The sequence below is a fragment of the Vicugna pacos genome, chromosome 19 (assembly GCF_048564905.1).
Source record: "Vicugna pacos chromosome 19, VicPac4, whole genome shotgun sequence".
NCBI lineage: Eukaryota > Metazoa > Chordata > Mammalia > Artiodactyla > Camelidae > Vicugna > Vicugna pacos.
Window position 1 is genome coordinate 38573272 of NC_133005.1, and position 19147 is coordinate 38592418.

The following is a 19147-nucleotide window of genomic DNA, read 5'->3' on the forward strand; positions in this document are numbered from 1 at the left end:
TCTCCAGCTGAGTGCCTGGCACATAGTAGTTTTTCAGTACATGTCTGTTGCGCTGAATTGATCTCCACTCTGTACTTCCTGAAACCTCTCATGATTTATTGGTAAAATTTTCACCCTTAATTAGTGAAAAAAAGAAACTCTTTCTATGAGTTTATAAATTATTTATCTTACAAAGCCCTTCTGAGCTCTTCAAGCACACTGTAAATAATTTACGTTCATACTTGTGTGATTTCAAATTTGTTTATTAATGTTATCTTGTAGATAAAAAAACAACCTAAATGAAACCACGCTACCTTATTTTGCAGATCATTTGGAATGAGAAAAAAAATGCTTTTCTTCTCATGTGAAAATCTTATTGACCCACCATTAGTAAGGTGTGGAAACCTAGTTCTTTTCCAACAGTAAGCAAGTATTTCTGCTGACCTAAGCCATGGCATCCATGCATTTACCATTGACTGAATTCCTACTATATGCCAGGTACAGAACTAAGAGAGTCCACACTCCTCACCGTGTGCAGTGCAGACCTGAACTTGAGCATCGTAGCTCCAACTGCCCCCTTGACATCTTCACGTGGATGCATTTTATAAACGCCTCAAATTTGACATGTCCAAAAGGAGCCCCTGAGTGCCAACCTCCCTCCTAACAGCTCCAGAAATCTTTCCTCATCTCAGTGACCAGAAGTGCCATCCAATCTGTTGCTCGAGTCATAACATTAGGTACAGCCTTGGTGTCTCTCCCACCTCGTAGCTAATCTTCTGAAGTTCAGCTGGTGCTATCTTCAGATTACGTCCAGAATCCAGCATGTCTTACCATCTCCGCTGGTTACCGCCAGAACCCAAGCAGCCACCATTGTCCATCTGGTTTACTTGACCTAGCGTGGCTTCCTGTTCTCACCATTGGTCCCTACACTCTACTTTTTGCAGAGCATCCAAAGGAAACCTTTAGAAATGTAAGTCACTCCTCTTCTCCAAATTCTAGTGGCTCCCATCTCAGGCCAAGGAAAAGCCAAAGTCTTCCATAAGGTCCTACCCGACCAGCCTCCCATACCCCCAGTGGCTTCTCTGATTCCATCTCCTATTGCTCCTTCCTTCCCTCATTCTGTTCTGGCCACAGACAGCTCCTAGCTTTCTCCAAGTATTCTAGGCATGCTCCTGCCTCAAGGCTTTCGCACTTGCTGTTTCCTCTAACGTGGTTCGTTTCTCGCAGATAGCCTCATGTCACATTCTTCCAGTCCCTTCAGGTCTCTGCCCAAATGTCACTTGATCACTGAGGACTTCCCTGACCTTCCTACGTCATAGAATAACTGCTTTCCTGAATCCCCATGCGTGCGCCGTCTCCTTTACTGGGCTGTCTCTTTCTCCACATCCCTATCATGCTTATTTCTACTGTATATTTACTTGTTTATTTATATGCAGCCCCTCTCCACCCCTTCCAGAATGTAAAATCTATGAGGGCAAAGGACTTGGACTGTTTATTTCAGTGCTGTATCCCCAGTCATCGAATAGGACTAGCACATGGTAGATACTCAATAAAGATTTGCTGACCAATACATGACTTTTACATACATGTAATTTTATTGTTCACTACTAATTTGTCGTCATTAAGAATTAGCTTCCCAAGTAAACCATAGCTCCTTGAGGGCAGAGACTAGTACGAATTCTTGGGCATTCCTCTCGTTCCAAATGCAAAGATGATCAGGGAATAGATCGCTGATATTCAGGTTGGTTGATTTCCTCAACTTTTCCCAGGGGTTCCTGCAAAACCATCACCCAGGATGAACATGAACATGAGTGTTCGTGGCTTAAGAGTCTTGTTACTCAAAGGTAGAAAGGCAGTGTCTCTGGCCTCATCCCAGACCTACTGAATGAGAACCATGCTTTAACACGATGGAGGCCAGAGCTTCCCTCACTTTAATATTTGTATGTACCGCCTGGGCGTCTTGCTAAATTGCAGCTCCTGCTCCAACTAGCTCCAGGGGAGGCGGATGCTGCTGGTCTGAGAGACTGAGTCGCAGGGGCCTGGGAGAGTTTGGGAAGAGCTGCGTGCTCTTTCTACCTCTTAGACATTCACAAGCACATCCACGTCTCAGGCTCTGAGAGGTCCCGGATTTGTGGCATTTAAAAAATCATTATCAAGTCTAGTGTTTCTTAAGCTTATTTGGTGACACCAGTGAAGACTGTGAGGACCAACGTTTGGGCACATTCTCTAGAAGTCTTTGCACTAATCTCTACTCTTGGTTTCTTCCCTTGGCTTCTCTCTAGGTATCGTAAGATTTAAAAAAAAATTTTTTTTTTTTTAGTGATTTCAGTCTGGACTTAGAACTAAACCCGGAGACAAGGTCTCTGGTTCTCACTGTTCTTGAATTGATGCTCACCTGTCCAGTGGCTCCTTCCCGTACTGTTTCATATAGACAGATCTTTTCTCTGTACAGATCCCTCTTCTCTTGACTTCTGCTTTCTAAACATTCTTTGAGCCTTAGCTCGAGTGCTGCCTCCTCCAGGAAGCCTGTCCAGACTTCTTGGATGGATAAGCACACTGTTACCTTCACTCCACGTCTCCTGGAGTGGTGTGGGGTGTGGGGTGGACCTCTGCAGAGCACTTATCCTGCCCTCTGTGATTGTCTATTTAGGTTTCTGTTCCCCCTCGAGATTCTGGAAGCTCCTTGAGGGCATGTCTATATCCCCAGTATTTAAGATCTTGCAAAGTACATTTTAGGTAATTATCTGCATTGACCTTTAAAAGCAAAGTTGAAAATGTGAACCAAACCCATCCTTAAAAATCTCCCACTAAAGGCAGTACTAGTGAAGATAAATCAAAAACTGAGCAGGTTTATTTTCTAAAATAGTTGGTGTGAAGAGCTCAGAGAAGCATCAAAAGCCGATTTCTCAACAACGTGCAATTCTTCAAGTCAGAAAAATTTAATTTTAGGAAGAATAAAGCAGGGATGGATTGAAAACTGTCTGAACGATTTGTACATAGCATGTTTCACTGCAGGGGGCAGAGAAAACAGAGGACAGACTCCATGGTAGGAAGTGCCTGGTACTTCCTGAAATAAAGGATGCATGACACTGGGGGTTTAACGTGGCACAAGGATGTGCATTCTTGGTTTGAGTAATATGCATGTATTTAAATGAGTATTAGAAAAACATCTGATTTTCCTAGTTAAGCTCATACTATCAATCATGTTTCCTGACTCAATGCTTTTATTTAAGGGGACAAAAAGCAAATCTGGTCAAAGAGAGATGTAAAGAAAAAATAGGACATGTGGTATTTAGGTGGCTGGTATACTCATGATTGAGGAGCCAGTGCTTCAGCTCTCTGGATGCGCCAGCTTGCACTGTGGTGCCTGCTTAGGCTAACTGCTTAGCCGACAACGGCCATCCTTCATGTTTGAGCTGTGTGAAACTAACCCCCTTGTCAGAGCTGACTGGATCAAAGCTGTAATCCTGACTTAAGCTGGGCCAATCAGATTCTCCTTTAAAAGTTTAGGGATCCAGGGAGATCCAGTGAGGTTCTGAGTATGGTCTAGACTGTGAACCTGGTTGTTTTGGGGCTGCTGTATTTTGCTCTGGGATGGAGAAGCTGAGTTAGCTGTGAGAGAGGGAGACAGGGAGAAAAAAAATAAAACAGGTGCACAGAGAGAAATAGAAATGACAGGGAAGAGCCCCTGGTCACTCTTGTTTTCCAGGTTCCAGTCCCTTCCTGGTCTGGCTGCTTTCTCAGCCTCGGGCTTTATGAAACAGCCTGGCATCCTGACCCTCGGTCTCCCGCTAACCCACTTCACCTCCAGCACTATAGTCACAGGCTTGTTTGAGTTATTACTGTTCCCTGTAGCAAAGATCTTCTGTCAGTGAATATTGAGCAGGTTATTTACTTTCTCTGGGCCTCGGTCACTTCATCTGTAAAATGGGAGAAGCTGGTTAGTGTTTTCCAAAGTGCAGAATATGAGTCACTGGAGAAATAGGACATCTTAGGTATTTTTTAGATCCAATATCACAAAATACTGAACAACATGGTGGTGCCTTTTCTAATTGTCTTCCAGTCCTTCTAATTCTGTATCAAGGAGAAAGTCAGTTGGATATTAGTATGTTTTTAATACTTTTCTAATGCTTGCTAATCTCTCTTTTTCACAAAGAGAAAGGAGACATCAGATTGGGAAGCTTCAAAGGCTGTGGTATCCAGCCTTGGTAGTAATAATGGCTCTCATTTTTTTTCACTGAATTTATTTTTAATGTTATTTTTTTTTATCATTAAAACTCTTATTTTAAGCCATAACCATAGCGGGGGCATCCTTTAAAAACAGCTAAAAAGTGGAGGAAAATGAATAGCTATTCAATGCAATAGAATTACAATGATAAATGTAGAATGATGGAAATAGAAAATCGGCATTTAGCAAACAGCACAGTAATTATTATTGCAGGCAAGTGTCACCAGTGGACACTGAAATTAGTGGGCCAAAGTAAGATGAGAAACAGGATATTTGCGTTGTCAAAGAATCTCCTCACAAGACATTTATTAAGTACAGAGGAGGAAAAAGTAAGTTGACAGTGGAGAAACTACAGACACTGCCTCAACCTAGCGATCAAAGTTAATAGCACCTTATATACCTCATGATACAACGCACTAAGCAGGACACAATGCTGTTGTGGTGTTCTTCTAAAAAATGCAGCACTTCAATCTATCTAACCATGAGAAAACATCAGACAAACCTAAATTGAAGAATGTTTTACAAAATAACTAACTGGTTGGTGCTCTTCAGGCATATCAAGGTCATGGAAGAAAGAAAGACTGAGGAACTGTCACATTGGAGGGGACTAAAGAGACCAGGACAATTACATGCAATGTATAATCCTGGATTAGATCTTAGAGCGAGACGGATGGATGTTGGGGGAACACTGGTGATATCTGAATGAGACCTGTAGATTATTTAATAGTACTTTATCTATTTTAATTTCCTGCTTTTAGTAATTGAACTATGGTTGTAGAAAATGGAAAAATTTGTGGAATCTGGGTAAAGGGTACAGGTAAACTATTATTTCAACATGAAAGGCCTAAAACCCTAGAACTATATTTTTTCTAGATCAGTCATTCTCACGTAGGGACAGATTTGCACCCGAGGGGATATTTGGCAATGTCTGGAGACAATTTTGGTTGTCACAACTAGGAAGAGGAGGTCACTGTCATTGAGTAAGTAGAGGTCAGGGATGCTGTTAAATACCCTACAATGCACAGGACAGTTGCTTACAGCAAAAATTTATCAGGTCCAAAATACCATTAATGCTGAGCTTTATAAACCCTGCTCTAGAATGACTCTGTTTTAAAAATAACATATAAAAACAGAGAATGTTAAGAAGAATAATGGTATAGGCGTTATGCGACTATTCCTGTGCAGCTGGCATGCCAGTGTCTAATGCCTGCATTTCTACTTGGGTCTAACATTTTGGATTCTGCGGGTTCAGGAGCTGTGCCATTCAAATTCAGAGGTGCCAGGTGGGAAGCTTTGTGGCCACGCACCGTGAGTGGCCGTCATTCGTAAACTATTTTCTTTTCATTTCCCTGATCCAAAGTGAGCACATCAATCTGACCATTTCTAATGAGATATAGGATAAAACCGCGTGGAAGACTCTTGCTGTCAGCCCCTGCCTGGTGGGCTTACTAAAAGAAACGATCCTTCATTAATTAACCTTCACTCTCTATGTAGATTCACTCATTGAGATGCAGGTAATTAAACCAAGGTCATCTCAAGGACTGACAGGGAAAAAGCAGCAGTTGGAAGGTGGTGGAGTTTTTTGGGGAGAGGACTTGCAGTTCTATTTTTATCTTTGCGCGGAATTGCGGACTCATCTTTTCTTGACTTTTAAATAATCTAACCTTTTCTAGTGGACTGGCTCTTAAGTTCACCTCCAAACCATATCTCAAGAATTTTTTTTTTTAAGATTTAGGTTATAGGTACCTTCTGCTGGCTTAGAAATAAATATTGAAGTAAAAATTTAATTTGAGGGTGGGGTGCAGACCATGTGAAAGGAAAGGCAATAGAAATATGTTGAAGAGGGGAAAACAAAGAGAAAAACACACTCTTATGGAGTGCAATTGCTCGTATCTCTTGGTTTGAGCGACAGGTTTTGTGCTTTTTATTGCTTATAGTATTTGGCCTGTAAAATATATTATTGTGGTTAAGAACATGGATTTAGAGTTAGGTAAGTGTAGGTTCATGTGGCAGCTCTTCCTTTAATTTATACTTAGGAAACTCATTTTACTTATCTGGCCTCAGTTTCCTCATCTGTAAAATGGATCTAATGCTGGTTAGAGTCAACTTATTCCCAATATTGTTGACAGGATTCAATGAAATATGGCCAGTGCAATAGGCAGCAGGGCATTCTTGGGGTGTTCATGGGGATGGTAGCTACCACCTAAACAGTGCTTGTTATATTCCAGCCACTATTCTAAGGGCTTTTCTTGAGCCAATTCATTTAAGCCTCACATCAGCCTTCTGAGTTAGATACTATTATTGTATCTGTTTTATAGATGAAGGAGGTGAGACACAGAAAGGTCAAGTAATTTGCCCTAGGTAACACAGCCACAATGAGCAGAGCTGGAATTTGAATCCACGCAATCAGCGTCTAGAGTTTGCCTTCTTACCACTGGACTGAATCATCTCAATAAATTGTTGGCTTTTATTATTATTCTCATTACACGTGATGCCTTAAAAATATATTGCTAAAGTGAACCTATTCAGGAATACTTTCTTCTTGGGAAAAGAGGTGGTTCTTGGGGGGTGCAGGACTAATGAACTCTTCCAGGCCAACATTAGCCATATCACAAATGCCGAGAAAAGCCCATTTTATTTTATTAAAAAAAAAAAAAATCTAATGGCCATTGAGAAGCATCGCCACCTAGTGGAAGGCTGCCTCATGACACGTCGCCTTCTGGAATTTCCTGTGATTTCCTTTTTCTATCCTGGCTCCTAAAATTTACTTTAAAAAATGTTTGCCGTGTCATACTTTCAAAGCCATTTCTGATTCTGACGTGAACGCACTTGGAATTAAGGTGTTATATTTAAAGTCACTGTATTACAATAGAAGCCAATGACGTTTGGGGTTATTAGTACTTCTTAAGGGAGATGGTTTGAATTTCTCAGCTTGCCTTGCTAAGCACTTTACTTTTAGTCATAAAGATGAAACGCTTAATTTTTAAAACATATACAGCATCAGAAGTAGGGCCATTCAGTCTATCTAATATTGCCTACAATTATTAAAGTCAGCTTTTATCTGTTTAAACAGGTCATAAAAAAAAGTAAAATCCGAAATAAAGGACTAACTCCCTCCTTACTATTACATTTAATACATGTTCAAAATTCTCATTAGGGATCAGTGCGAACCAGGAGAGAGAAAGAATTACTTAAAAGGCAGAAATAAAGTTTTCAGCCCGACCGGCATTTGTGTTCTAGTCAAGGTTGGTCAACCTTTAAGTTGACCAATGCAGTGTTTTTCATTAACTTACACGAAAACTGTGCCAGATGCAAATTCTTCCTCACACGCCCATATCATACCTAGACATTTTCTAAAACTGGAGGCTCCCTGACTACTGACCACTCCCAACTACATGTAAGCTGAGGAAATTAACCTAGTTTATTATACTCTTGTTTCTCCTATTCTTTCTGTTATTCTTACTTCTTTCTCTAATCCTTCCGTTTTGTGACATCACAGGGTACAGACACAGCCGCACGTTAGAAGTCAACTTAATGTGAGGAAAACCTTTGGCTCCTGTAACATAAATGTAAACTCCTTGCCTTATGGGCGACATGTTATTTTATCCTTCTAAAAATTAATTGATTAATTTAAAAATTAATAAGAGTACTCCTGCATGTTGTGGAATAAGCAAAGTCATGGAGACATGCATAACCCCCCTCTCAATGTTCTGAGAACATCAGTGCTAAGAGGTTGATGGCTATGGGTCTGAATGTGTTTGGGTTCCTACAAAGATACACAAACACACATAAATGTGCTTCACCTCTCTGTGCCTCACCTGTAGAGCCGAGGACAGATAGAACGCTGATCTCTTCTCCATAATTCTGAACCCCCAAAGGCTCTGAAAACCAAAAGTTTTTTCATCAGTCATCTGAAAGCAAAACCGGCCCTAAACTGACGTGAAGCTCTTTATTTAACTCTTTCCATGTTCAGTTCTATGGGTTTTGACAAATACATACAGTCGTCTTACTGTCCCTGTAATCAGTCTATGTAACAATTTCATCATTCCCCAAACAAATTCAATTTTGCCTAATGTCTTTGGTTTAAAAAAGTAGTGACTGAAAAATAATATCTGTGCAACATTTTAGGCTGTAACCGTGTAAACCACCCTCCCCCAACTCCAACATTAAAAGAAAAATCCAGCCAAACTGGAATAGCTCTTCAATTACTCTCAAGTTTTTAAACCTTTGCCAAAAGTGTTTGAGCTTAATTAAGTTAAAATATTTCAAAGGGAGCCCAGTTGTAATAATTTGTTTATAATACAAGCTTCTCTTTGATCATGGATGTTCACTTTTATAGAAACCCTGTTATCATTCTTGGGATAAGGGATAACGTAAATTAAGTTTGTGCTGGAAAAAATACAGGAAATTAAAGAAGTACCTGAGGTGAACCGCCTTATTAGTAACAGAAAGATGTGACTTTATGGAGCCAGTGGGCCAGTGGAGTAGAAATAGAGAGTCTGTGGGGAAGTGATGTGAATTGCTTAGATATTATGAATACAGTTTATTAAAAAGATAGCTTTAAAAAATGTGCTTAATATCCCTCTTTCTGGTCTCAGCGTGAACCCTCCTCGTTCCTGCAAAAGGCAAACACTGCCTTAAGAAAGTGAATTTAGTAAACAGTGGTACAGTGCTCTTCCTTAATTTGGCTGGAAGAACCGGGGAAGGATTTTACATCTGTGCTAATGGGCATCCGAAGCCGGAGGAAATTCAGTGCGCTTTTCCCATTTTTTCCTTTCAAAAGATTCTTACTTGCTTTGAGGAGTAGGTATATATTTATTATAACTGTATTTAAAAATCTGAGTTTTAGGCTCCCCCTGTCTTTCCTACCATTTTCTCTTTCTTTTTGGGGCTTAATTTTATTTTCTTTTTGACAAATCATTAGCATTAAAAAAAGACAGCTATATTACCATTAGCTAAAGAATAGCTGGAGTGCTCAGAGCATTCTGGCCTGGAGTGAGCAAGAATTTGCATTAAGATATCAGCAATGAGGTATTTTAGAAAAAACGTCTCTGTCTATATAATATATATGTAGTTTTTGACTAGAGACTTAGGTTCGAATACCAACTCCACCACTTAAAAGCTGTGAGCACTTCAGAATTTTACTTACCCTCTCTGTAACTCAGTTTTCATATCTACAAAATGGGACTCATTTTCTTCACAAGAATATTGGGAATAGCAAAAGAATTAAGGTGTGTGAAAGGACCTTGAAAACTATAAAGCAGCGTGTAAGTGGTAGAAGAAACATCTGTGGAAGTTAAGTCCTGGAACTCGGGTTAGATCCGGGGTCTGCCCTTCACCAGCTATGTAACCTCCCCAAGCCCTGTATTCTTGACAGATGAAGTGGGGATGGTACCATCTCGTTAGATTGCTGTGGCTTTCACGGAGTTAATGTATGTTACAGTGCTCTGTAAATTCTAAAGCTGGAGCTGGAAGACTTTCTGAAAGGCTCAGACGGTAAATGTTTGAGGCTTTGCAGGTTGTATGGTCTCAGCTGCAGCCGCTCAGCTCTGATTTGCAGAAAAAAACGCATGCGTGGGTGTGGCCGTGTTCCCATAAAACTTAATTTACAAAAACAAACGGAGGGCCAGATGTGACCCACTGGCCATAGCTTGCCAGTTTCTGTTCTAAAACATACAACGTGGCTTTATTGAGTTCTAACAGTGCTTTGGAAGTGGTGGATAACCACCACTCATTCATTTAGCCTCTCAGGTCGCTATAGGGAAATAAGGGGGTGTTACAGGTTAGCAGAATGTGATCTCAAATGGAAAATATGAGCTATTCAGTGAGTGGTGTGGGGGCTTTGAAGGAAAAATGTAATTGGATCCATGAGATAATTGCTTTGTAAACTTGGGCTAGGAGCAGAGCTTTTTAATCCAGAAACCATAAAAGGAAAAGCTGGATAAATTTAAGCATATGGCTAAAATATGCATGACCAAAAATTCCAAAAGCAAAGTAAAATGTCAAATGACAATCTGGAGAAGATTTCAACTTAGAACACAGGCCAAAAGCTCACCTCCTAATATATAAAGAGTTCCTAGAAATTAATAAGAAAATCACCAATAACCTAAGAAGAAAATGGTTAAAAGGTATGAAAAGACAGTGCACAGGAAAAGGACTATGAGGAAAGAAAAGTGGAGAGAATAGAAGAGAAGCTGACAGGAGCCCTGAGGTTGTAGATCCCCTGAGTTACTTGACTCTGGAAGTACACACCTCCCCGTTTACTGCTGTGTGAGATAAAAATGCATAATATTTGAGCAGTTTTGATTCTGTCATTCTGTCATGTGTTGCCCCAAACATCCTGTTGATACAGAAATTAATGGCCAGGAGTCCCTTTCCGTAATATTAGGAAGTTAGGTAAAGTCTTTCTGAATTTAGATTACAACCCACCCCCAGAGAGAAAGGAGCAGAGACTCCAGAAGTAGCTGAGTTTAAATCCTGAAATGACAGATTTGTCACTCTTTTGAATGAATTTTCTCAGAAGGAATGCATTGATTATCTCTTGTTGCACAGCAAATTACTGCAAGAGCTTGTGGCTTAGGACAAAACGAAACTTGTTTATTATTTCTCCCAGTTTCTGAAAGTCAGGAATTGAGGAGTGGCTTACCTGAATGATTCTGGCTCGGAGATTGTCATGAAGCTGTGGTCAAGGTGTTGGCCAGGGTTGCAGTCATCTGAAATGTGACTGGGGCTGGAGGAGCTACTTCCGTGATGGCTCACTCACATGGCTGCTGGCTGGAGCCTCAGTTCCTTAAACACAGAGCCTCTCTGTCCTCTCACCCCTCGCCCCCTCAAACACACACCCAGAGGCTACTTGAGTGTCCTCACCACACGGCATCTGGTTTCCCACAGAGCAAGTATTCCAAGAGACAGCAAAGCAGAAACTGCAATGCGCTTCAGCATCTGGTCTCAGAAGTCATCCACCTTCGTTTCTACGACATCTTCTAGGCTACAGAATAGGTCAGCCCTATTCTGGAGACCACACAGAGCGCAAAGGTCCCTCGCGCTCATCTTAGTAGCCGGTGGCCACAAGTGACTAGATTTAGTTTTTCTCTTACTGCTCTGGGTTAAGCTCACTTATAGGAAAATAAAGGAAATTTTATCTTTATCTCTGATTGTAAAATCTGTACAATAAATTTCTCTCAATAGGCTTGCAGTAGGCACTGGGTCACAGACAGAAACTGAATGTATCTTCTAATGACAGCCTACTGTGAAACTTTTCTAAGTTTTTGTGACTGGGTTCCTGTGTTTTTCTAGGTGAGCACGGATAAGTTTAGCATCATATTTATATGTTTCTGGAGCTTATTTTGTCAGGCTTTCTCGCTGTCTTATCAATGGGAACCTTGGAATCCACAAGCAGAGGCAGAACTCCCCTCTCCCCTCTCCCCTGTGCTCACAGACAATTTTTGGTGCCATCTCTACAAGTAAATGATTGATCATTTAACTCCTGAAATTCCCACTTTATAGAGCAGGGCTTGGGTAATTTTTATCTTGAAAAATTTTCTACACAGGTGTTAACTGTCGCCCAGTGCAGTTGTAGAAAACCTCACTGACGCTCTGATGAATCGTCTAGATTTAAGCAATGAGCATCGTGGTGAACTCACCGGAAAGAATTAATTGCAAAATGTGCCCCCAAGTAGCTAAATAAATTAACTTGCTACACAGGATGATAGGTGTTAAACCAATTAAATTTTCGAGGGCATCTGTCAAAAATAATGATTTTTATTTTTAGAGTAGTTAATATTAAGACATTTCTAAAAGTAGTTAAACAGCAGGATCAATAGACTATTAAGATGGATTCTAAATTGTGTCAAGAAAATTTTCATCAAAGGGTGAGGAGACCCTTCTTCCCATTTGTGCTGTAGTGTCTGTCCATTTTTTTCAGCAAATATTTATTAAGGACCCACTATGTGCTGGGCATTGTACAGAGGAGTATGCAGATAGACTGCCCCCAAATGGCTTTATATAATTAGCATAAGTAGGACAAAATTTATTTTAAATTAAGAGAGGGACAGGAGTGTGGGAGGGAGTTTTAACAAAGCTGTTTTTTTTTTTTTGAAAAACTTAACATTATTTGATCCTTCATGGGACCATTCCTGTACTTTTTACTGATTTTTTAGAGGAATACACACATACCACACATATACACACATGTATACATACCTATGTGTTTGTAGTGTTTTTTTCTGTATTATCATGAGCATGTATTACTTTTATGAAAAACTAGAAAAACAGAAAAAAAATGGGAGAAATACAAAAATATTTACCCATATCAGCATATAGCCATTGTTAACATTTTATTTCTATCCAAGTTTTTTCTACCTTCATAGAAAACTATAAAATTTAATGAAATTAGCATCATACCAAATTTGTCATTTTGTAAGCTGTTTTTAAAATCTAGCAACTTGTCCATGATAATTTTCCAGTGTCATTAAATAGACTTAGCATATTTTAAATGTTCTCATTAACTAATTTTGTTGATTGTTGCCAGGTACTTACCATTAGAAGTAACGTTGCAGTAAACATTCCTTGTGAATAATCCTTGTGTATGTTGCACAGGCACAAGTTTCCAGGAGTGGATATAAATATTTTAATATATTTTAAGGAAAGTGATACTTAATTATGGCTCCAGTTTATTCTTCTACTACCAGAGCATGAGTATTTGTCTCACTGTGGCACGCTCAACGGTAATATCTTTTTTGTTCAAATTTGCCAATTTTATTCACACTCTTTTATTTTGCAGTTATTGACTACAGATAAAGTTGAGCTTTTTCACATTTATTTGCCATGTGTTTTTTCTTTTATGAATTGTCTGCTCATGTTCTTTGCTCATTTTCCAAAGGGAGTCATTCTTTTCCTAACTGGTGGTAAGAGTACACTTTTTATTAAGGTCTTAACCTTCATCACATATATTGCAATACCGTTTAATACCTGGCAGTTTGCCTTTCATTTTTACTTTTGGTATTTTTGACACCTATTACTTTAATTAATCAAATCACACAATTATACATTTTAAATAAACACAAGTTAAATTAAAAGTTTAAAAATCCCAAATTTGTTTTACTGAATAGATTTAACTTGAAATTGCCTCCTCTCCCCAGTTTCCCCAGATACATTTATTGGATAGTTTATAACTTCACACTTATTCACATGTTGCCTAATTGTACACTAAATTCTTACACTCACTATAGCTGTTCATGGGATGCCTAGTCAGATCCGATAATAACTGTCAGCTCAGATTTTTTTGTGTGTGCTCACTTATTACTCTTCTATTTCAAGAATATCTGGCCTTTGCTCATTGCTTCATTCTTCTAGATTGTTTTTGTTGGGCTGATATGTATTGAAGTTATGCCAGGAACAAGGGGATTGGTGCAGAGGATAAATGTGACTTAGCGTTGGAAGCGAATAGGTCCTGACCATTCTCCTGGTCTCACGGTCCATCTCTTGGTAGAACTGATACCCTTTCCTCTACCTATGGTTGCCCACTCACTACTGTCTACTTCCTGTCAGCTGTGTGAGCTCTCCTTCGATCTACTGTGGATGGAAGAAGTGATGGCAGCAGATGAACCCAGGATTTAGTACAGGATGGAAATGGCAATGCCTTGGACCAGGCTGGTGGCCATAGAGAAAAGCACTGGCCCAGACCTGAGATATATTTGCAGGAGCTGACAGTTGAGATAGATCCTGGAAAGACTTGCTGGGAGATAGGAAATGAAGGATTTGGAAAAGGGTTGAAATCAAGATTTAAAAAAAAAAAAGTCTAAAAAAAAAAAAGTCTAAAGTAATGCCTATTCATTGTAGAAAATCTGAAGATACAATAAAAGATAAAAATAAAAAGAAATCTCTAATCCCATTAAAAATGTTTTAGTGTATTTCCTCTTAAGCTTTGCTATATCGATGGAAATAGAATTAACTTTCTGACTTTTGGTTTGGATTGATTACAACTAGATTTGGAGGGTGAATTTAGGATGACCTCCCATAAAATAAAGGCTGTGTTCCATTTACAAAATCCGTTTTTGGACAACTCAACAAAGCTGGTGGTCATTGTTTAGGAGAATTGAAACTATGGAATGTACAGTTGAGTGAGCATGACTAAGAGCGATACATATTTGTTAAGGTACCCTGGGCCGAGCGAGGAAGCGAGTGGCTCCAGATATGGGTCCCGGCTGACAGTCTCAGCTGTACATGCTCCTGTGCCCTGTGTTGGTAATTTTGATTACGTTTTCTTAGATGGGCTACTCTGTGGAATGCTCCAGGTGAACAGAAGCAGGGATTGCTTAATTTACTGCTATTTGTCTAACACTGGAGAGGCTAAATAATTTACTCACATCTATTTCTATAAATATTTCCATTCCATATAGAGATGGCCGTTTGTGTGTGTTTACATGTGTGTTAATAACTGTATTTTCTGTCAATGTTGCATCATGAACGTTTTCTGATTATTGCTGGCATTGTCTCCGCATTTATTCTGTAACTCATCAGCTTACTGAAGTTTTATTTCTGTTTTTCCGTTGATCCTCATGAATTTTCTAGAAGTTGGTCATATAATCAGCCACTATCTTTGTCTCATCCTTTCCAATAATTGTACTTTGAATTTTTTTCTAGTCTAACTTTATTAGCCAGGCTAGAAAAAAGTTTAAGAATATTGGCCAGAAGAGAGGCTGTGTTTATTTTTCTGTCCTGTTTCTGGTTTTAATGGGATGGCTGTTAGGGTTTTTAAAGTATGATCTTGTCTGTCGATTTGAGATAATATTCTTTGTTATGTTTCAGAAGTTCGCTTTTATCTCAAGTTTTTTAAGGGTTTGTTGTTACTGTTCATTTAGAAGTTAATCTTGAATTTCATCTAGTATCTCTTCAGATTATGATTGAGATTATGATGTTCTTCTGACTTAATATTTGTATTTTAAATTTATTTTGAGCTCCAATAATAATGCTTTCAGGATAACAATAGTTTTTATTTTGAGTTCATACATTTGTTTATAAAGTACTCATTGACTATCTATCTTCTACCTTCAGATCCTGTGTTGAGTGCCTGGGATACAACAGCCAGCAAAGCAGATGCAACAAAGAACAAAGAAATGGTTCTTTCCCTAATGAGCTTAGTGATCTAGTGGGGAAAACAGAGAAGAAGGTGTGATTTTTTCAAAGTTGCTGCTTTCTTGGATGTGATTTCAGGTGGCCAACACTCTTTAGAAGAATAGAGCTCTAATTTTAAAATGGAAGATAGTGGGATGACAAGATGTAACAGCGAGGATCCTGCTCATAAAGCAAGTGGTTTTAGGAATGAACTTGCCTTATGATAGAAAAGACTAACTTAAACTTAGATAAAACATTTTCAGAGATGATATATTTATGACTCTAGGAAAGGCAGTACAGTCCAAAAGTTCATTACTTCACTGATGGGTCAAGGCTCACTGATTTCCACCAAGTTAGCCTTCGTGTTTTGATGTTTTGCTAACTCTGCTTATGATCCTGTGGAAAGTAGACATTGTCTCCAGAAAAAGAGGTTTTAGTCTTTTTAATGCAAGATGACTCTCCTCCCTAGACTCTAATATGATAGATCCTGTTGGTTGCCTGGATATTATCTATATTCCCTTCTTCTGTACTGATAAAATTCTGATATTCTTTGGGGAAGAAACATGCCCTACTAAAACACTTACATACAAGACCTCATTGAATTGAGGGATGGCCAATTGACCCAGTTTTATCCAGTGAGATATAATAAACAGCAGGGTTTCTGGGAGAAGTTTTCCAAAAAAGATTTAGACCTAACTGGCACAATCTTTATGTCCCTTGCCCCTGTTCTCTTCCTGGAATACAGATACGATGCCTGGAGTTTCCGCAGCCATGAGGGTAAAGCTCTAAGAATGAAGAAGCAAGGTGTAGAAGCCCTGATCCTTGCTGATACACACACACAGCTCAAGCAGCTCAGAACTGTCTACCTTTGAGTTTCTTGCTACCTGAAAAAATAGACCTCTGTGCTATTTAATTTTTTTTTGTTACTTTCAGCCAAACACTTTTTAAACAAATACACAGGCATTATTCAAAAACAAAAGGGAGAAAATGCTGCTAGAGGCTGGCGCTAACTCCATCAGGACAAACTTTGTTAACAAAACTGGCTGTGCCAGAGCACATAACTGAAAACTCTTTGTAAGGTTTGAGAGAATGTTGGAAGAGGATATTGGGAAAGTATCTAGAATGCAAGGAATCCTAGGGGTCCACGCCATTATTCTGAAACAAAAATCCACCTCTAGCATTTAGCACTCAGCTGCGTTTCAACTACTGGCCCTAGGTAAAGTGGCAGTGTTAACACAATGGCTTGTGCTTCACACCTCATGGAAAGGCTCCTATTGCTGATCATACAGGCAGCTCACCTGCAAGTCCTAATAACCCCAACTTCAAAGGCTCATCCTACTTAGAAGGAATTTTTTTTTCAATTTGAATAATATAAATACTCCGGGAATTGTAGGTACCTCCCGCTGCTTCTGGTTTTCATCTCAAAAAAAAAAAAAAAAAAAAAGCAGGAGACTGTGTCATGAATTGCAGATTTTAAAAACTCATTTGTGCAAGGAGAATCTCTTAAAAGTTGCCTGTTATTAAGTGTAGTTTTATTATTGATCCTTTTAAGAAACACAAATGACTTTAAAATGTTTTTCATCAGTGCACCTCAATGGATGGTGCACTCAGTGGACGCACTGTTTGGGATACCACAGGTAGAACCCTAGGTCTTGGCTTTGTGAATAAGACCAAGATGAAATTATATGAGGCAAAATTCAACAGTCTGTATTAGATAAAAAAAATAAAACTAAACAAAAAAACCATAAATGATTACTGAGTCAGCTTCATAGAATTTTTAGTAAGTGCCATTGGTTGTCAGGGTCATAGAAACCAAGTTTCTTAATTCTACTTGCTCGTGATGAAGAAAGACCTAATTCTGCATAGTCTGGCTACATGGCCACTCTCTGTGAAACACAGCTTGCTGTGGGATAGGGTTTTCACTCACAAAAAACTTCTTAGCTGAACATCTGTTTCAGCCAAATAAAGACGTTTCTTATCAACAAAATGTAACCTTGATCATGAGAATTTCCTTATCAATTCTTTAATCTTTCTATGGGCATGGACAGGAAGATTTTTAAGAGACAGATGAGAGAGATCCCAGATGTTCTCTCCCCAGAATAGTGTCCTATAAAAATATGTTTTCAGGCTGTTTAGATTATTAGCAAATCACAGTGGAACTAAAGGTCTCTCAACTCATCACAGTGGCCAGACTTTCAAGGTGGTACTGGGAATTTCTCAAGGCTATTGGAAAGAACCATGCAATGAAAATACACATCTGCCAAGTAAGGAAGGGAAGTCCTTTTATTGGGCACCAGCTCAATTGTAGGCATTCTGCAAAATGCTTTCAGATATTTATCCACCCAACAACACTGTGAGGAAGGTACTAGGGTCTCTCTGTGACGGATGGAGACGTGGCGGCTCAAGGTCACAACTAGTACACAGCTGAGCCTGCATCCACGAGCAGGTGGGTGGGCTGCAGAAAATCTGCATTCTCCCATCGAGCTGGGCTGGCTCAGTCTCATTGTAGGTATCACAGTCTAGTTGCGGATATGTGACATGAACGCATGAAATGTTAAAAAGCAATACAAGACCAAGGATATGAGAATGCAGCGTGTGGTTAATTGGCAAGTGAGGGTTGGGAGCTGTGAATCTGTCATGAACCAGAGCAACCTGGGCTGACTGGCCTCTCTGTGGGGCATAGATAGGTCCAGATGAATTGCAGGCAGGCTGAAAGGTGTGAATCTTGTGGGTGATGAGCACAAGTTACGCTCATCACATTGCTAATATTTGTTTGACTATGAAGTTTGTGACAGAATCTTGAGGCTAGACCTCAGTGGACCTTGAATTTCAGGCTATCTGCACTTGTATGTAGAAGGCCAGTTTTTCTCTGGACCTTCCCTTCATTCCTCCCACCACCACCTTAGGGGTCCCAGTACTTACTGTAAGGGGTTATGAAGTTCTCTGTAAAACTTTACTTTTAATTTTCTTTATTTACTTTATTTATTTTAATGATAATTAGGAAATATTATGAACAAATGATGGAAAATCAACCCTATCACCGTGTACTACCTTGTGAGGGTCTTACCAAGTGGAGGCTAAACGATGTCACAGCAGCTGAAAGCATTAGGGTCTCGCAGCTGTTTGCACAGAGAGCAGTTGTGGCAACTGGGTCTGTTCACAGCATCCAGCGGGATGAACACACCAGGCTTCTCCTACAGAGCGAGTGCCCTACCCGTGTGAGCAGGTCTCGTTACGGGACGTAACGACCTGAAGCCCTTCAGGACTGGACAGTACAGCCATTAGCACCCAAGGAAGAGATAATCTGCCTCTGGGACAGATGCTGCTGGTGCCCTGCCCACATCCTGCTGGCACTCGCTGTGTTTGCATGGGCCCAGGCATCCAGCCACAAACACCTCTGAGTCTTTACCTGGGGGCTTTCTCTTCGCAGGTCAGATGTGTTGGGGGATTAATTTGGGAGCAGCCATCCACCAGTGACAAATGGGAACTGGAGGATAAATACCCCAGTTGCCTCACTTCTCGGTGGGCCAGTTCTGAGGTTTCCAGGGGCACTGAGGCCCAGCTGCCTGCAGCAGAAACCCGCTTATCACTGCATGTTGTATCAACCGCCCTTCCTTCTGTACATCACGGACCCACATTGCTTATCCGTGCTTACTAAGATCACTTCTGAAGTAAACCCCTGTATCCAAATCTTTGTCTCTGGTTTGCTTCTGAGGGAGCCTCACCTGATCCTGATTCCAAAGCGTTTGGAGTAAATATTCATTTGATGGAATTTCCCAGAACAACACAGTGCAAACCTTATCTTTAAGAGAACAAAATAGCTCT

At 39.9% G+C, this 19147-nt stretch overlaps 1 protein-coding gene and 1 long non-coding RNA gene across 14 annotated transcripts in view; one reads left to right on the forward strand and one right to left on the reverse strand.

The window, feature by feature from the left end:
- The window catches only part of TSHZ2 (teashirt zinc finger homeobox 2), a 911650-nt gene that overhangs the window by 37449 nt on the left and 855054 nt on the right, over window positions 1-19147 (forward strand). The window contains exon 2 of one of the 13 annotated variants that reach the window (XM_072944417.1): window positions 15263-15377. The exons of the other annotated variants lie outside the window; for them this stretch is intronic. The gene's annotated coding sequence lies outside the window, so the exon portion shown is untranslated. The remainder of the gene's footprint in view (window positions 1-15262; window positions 15378-19147) is intronic. 13 annotated transcript variants of the gene reach the window in all.
- The window catches only part of LOC140687461 (uncharacterized), a 91114-nt gene continuing 74775 nt past the window's right edge, over window positions 2809-19147 (reverse strand). Inside the window, exons 5-8 of the long non-coding RNA XR_012061818.1 lie at window positions 12410-12469; window positions 10854-10920; window positions 8026-8088; window positions 2809-3899 (exon numbers count right to left, since the gene is read on the reverse strand). This is a non-coding gene — a long non-coding RNA (uncharacterized lncRNA). The remainder of the gene's footprint in view (window positions 3900-8025; window positions 8089-10853; window positions 10921-12409; window positions 12470-19147) is intronic.